Raw genomic sequence first — 3751 nt, forward strand, 5'->3', positions numbered from 1 at the left:
TGCACGCCTGTAACTCCAGCAGTCTCCAAGGCTGAGGCAGGAAGACTGCAAGTCTGAGTGAGTGTGGGAAATTGAGCAAGATCCTCTTTCCAAACAAGAAAGTAAGAGCAGGGCTAGAGGTGTCAGTCAGTGTGAAGGCCCTGGGTTAGTCCCCCAATATCAGGAAGAAGAAATGAGGAGAGGAAGAGGAGGAAGGGGAAGAGGAAGGTGATGTTCGTGACCATGTCGGTGATGGTAATGATGGTGTTGACCGTGGTGACAAGGGTGTGGCTATGTTAAAGGTGGTGATGGCCGTGATGATGGGCCGAAGGTGAGGGTGGCAACAGTGACTGCAGTGACAAGGGAGGTCATTACACACCATCACTGGTATTCCTAATGCCACTCCCAGCATCTTTCATAACCATCTAAGTTTCCCCTCAGAACAGCTGTACGAGGAAGGACCCATTATCCCCACTACAGAAATGAGGGAACTGGCCCCAAAGCTGTCTTTGGGGGCCACTGGAGAAGGTGGTTCCGAGTGCTTCCTGTGCTTCTCACCAGCCACAGGACTTCCCACCGGTGTAGCTGAGCCTTCCAGCCTGCCCCAGGAGGGAGGCGCTACCACAGTCCATTCTGAAGGCAGAAAAAGGAGGCTCCATGGTGCCTAAAACAGTCATGTAGTAGGGTCACACCGGAGGCTCTGTGATCCTGACCTTGTGTTTCCCATGACCCCTTTCTTCTGGAGATCCATCAGGGTGCTAGCTACTTTTGATTCTGAGAGGGCAGCCTGGAGGTAAGACTGGTTATTTCCTAAGGTAAACATGTCCTCCTTCTCTGCTCCTCTTCTCTGTGCTAGGAATTAGGGACCCCAGGAGAGATGAATGAGATTCTCTAGCTCATCTCTTTCTTTTTGACTTTGGGGCCTCGTACCTGAAGAGAAAATAGCTTGGCCACCCACTCTTGCTGAGTGGATGAAGGATGGGTCCTCCTCACTAACCTTTCTGCTGTATTCTCCAACCTTTCCTCCCTGACTTCTTAGAGCCAAGTGATTGTAAGCACCGGACAGGGTCACTAGCCCAGCGTGTGCCAACAGGTGCCCCACACAGCACTACTCGAGAGACTAGCTGGGGATTAGGGCGGCGAGACAGGAGACCTGCATTCTAAGGTCCCCCTGGGGATCCCCAGTAAGTACTCACAGCAGGGGAATTCTGCAGGGACTAGTTTAATGTCACTCGACTCTCACAGCTCTGCACAATCAGGAGAGGGAATGGCAGGCCTGACAAATGCTGCCCACAGCCAGTCTGTCTCACCCTCTCTGGCATCGCTGGCCCGACAGCTTAACTTCGCAGCCACATTTCTTTACCATGACATATGGATAGGTTTACAGACGCAGGCGTCGGGGACTGAGATGGTCCTGGGAGGGAGGAGGGGACGTGCACAGGTGGCATGATCCAGCTGTCACTGCAGCTCCAACGTGGAGGAACAACCTGAAGGCTGCTCCATGTACTACCTGGTTTCCTGTAGGGGCCCAACTCTGCCTTGGTGACAGTGACAGCAGCGAGGAGGACACCAGCCCTGCCACCTGCCAGCCCCCCGCCCTTACACCCCTCATAACTCCCCTTTCTCCATGCTACAGCAAGGCACTTACAAAAAAAAAAAAAAAAAAAAAAATCAACCTTATTTTGGCTTTTGCCTGTTTTGGAGAACTTTATACCACCTTCTGGATTGCTGTGGAGCACCCGGGCTGTTGAAGCGCCTGAGAGAAAACTCACTCCCCGCCCCCTTCTCTATGGGGGACAGAAACGTCAGGCTCTACTGCTGTGAGAATATCCAGTTCGTGCAGCCTGCTGCTGCGAGTTCGCAAGGAGCTGCAAGTTCCTCAAGGTGTGACCTTGGGTGCGCCTTCCCACCCCTTGCTTTCCACTTCCTGTGCACGCCCAGGGCTTCACACCTGCGTGTGCCTCCGTGCACCCCTCAGGCATTTACTTGGGGTGTGCACAGCACACTCCCCGTGAGCCAGGACACACCACTGGCATCTGCCTACCTCCTCCCGATGGAGTGGCTCCGGCTCTCGTGGCCTTGTCCTGGAAGCCCATGGCCACCTCCCACGGTTGCCTCCTCTGGGCCGCCCAGCCCTCCTTCCTCTTCGTGTTAGGGAGGAAAGCGCATCAGCCCTTACGCACACTCAGACACCCGGAAGGCACACAGAACTCTTTCTATCACTTCCCTTCCAGCAGAGCCCAACTCCAGCGCAGGGGGCTGCTGATTTACCGCCTGAAGGTGCCTGAAGCTTCTCTCTCCTTCCTCGCCTCTGTCCTTATGTGGCCAGTGTCACCTTCCCTTACATCCCAGGTGGTCACTCGTTGATCACTGCTATGTTCTCTGGTGGCTCTGGTATATTCTGTCCCCTCGGGGCCAAGGTGAGGTCCTCATCCTGCAAGCCTGGTCCTTTAATTCTTCACTTGAAACCTTTCATAGGTTTCTTGCTACTCTTAGGAAAAAAGCAGGGTTTCTCACCAGGCCTTGCATGGCTTCTCACAGCTCTTCCAACCCCTTGTAGTGGCCTCTTTCACCTCCCCAATTTCTTTTAGTCTCAATGTGTTCTCCCCCCCCACCTCTCTCTGCCCAGAACGCTCTCCTCTCTGTTCTTTGGCAGACAACTCCTATTCATCCTACGGATGCCCTGTCCTCCCTGACCACACTGAGCCCTGCACTCTTTACAGAAATTATAACCATTCAAGTTTTACATTTATTGGAATGATTTTTTGATTAATGCTCATCCCATTCATTGGTGAGACCACACAAGTCACACCAGGGCAAGGATAGTGCCTGTTCTCTTCTACCCTAAATATCTTATTAGGAGAACTTTCAAACATAAAGCTAGAAGGATTTCCCACATGCCTGATTCTAACCCCACTGCACCCCTCTCCTGCTTGGTCGCAGTGTCTAATAAGCATGTCATGAACCCCACGTTGAAGGGAAGTAGTCCACACCCTTCTACCCCAAGGATCCTGAGGGCGAGTGGGTGAATCTGGAAATCCGGAAGTAACAGAAAGGCATGTGTTGGGGGATTGGCTACATCTCCACAGGGCAATGCTCTATGCGGTCCGGCAGGATGCAGACCTGTGGGTACTGACTTAGGGGAGGCTTCTGGATGCTGTAACAATGGGAACAGAACTAAAGAACAGCAGGCAAAACTGGGCACTATTCTTTATAGGACCGCAAATGTTAGGTCCACAAAGCTAGCTCTTGTTCTGTATCCGATGCTGTTGTAAGTGCTCTGGACAGATCCATTGCATTTTAGTCCTTATAAGGACCCAAAGAGGTGGTCACATCCTGTCATCTGCACCGTACAGGGGAGGTAACTGAGGCACAGAGAGGGAAGTAACCTGCCCAGAATCGCACAGCTATTTCCAGGAGACAGCACTGTAGTTATTACTGAGATAAGAGGGAACATACTTGGGATTTAATTTTCCTTTTGTCTCTGTTTTGTTTCATGTCTTTCAGTGATCGTGGCTATTTTGTTTGTTTGTTTGTTTTTGTATTTTAATACAGGGTCTACAGGGTCTTACTACATAGATTGGACTCACAGTGATTATCCTGTGTTCAACCTCCCAAGAGCTGGGATTACAGGTGAGTGCCACCATGCCCAGTTTCAATCGCTCTCTCAGCACGCCCTGGGGGTGGGGCTGCAGTGTACACTGGGGGTCGACTCTGGCCACTGTGTCTACCTAAGCAGGCACTTTAGTCCGCTGAGTTATTTGGCTGGCAT

At 52.0% G+C, this 3751-nt stretch overlaps 1 protein-coding gene across 1 annotated transcript in view; it reads right to left on the minus strand.

Moving 5' to 3' along the window:
• Window positions 1-3751, minus strand: part of LOC111818461 (forkhead-associated domain-containing protein 1-like) — a 125727-nt gene that overhangs the window by 6529 nt on the left and 115447 nt on the right. The window lies entirely within an intron of this gene.

The sequence above is a fragment of the Octodon degus genome, unplaced genomic scaffold, assembly GCF_000260255.1.
Source record: "Octodon degus isolate 3935 unplaced genomic scaffold, OctDeg1.0 scaffold00092, whole genome shotgun sequence".
Taxonomy (NCBI): Eukaryota; Metazoa; Chordata; class Mammalia; order Rodentia; family Octodontidae; genus Octodon; species Octodon degus.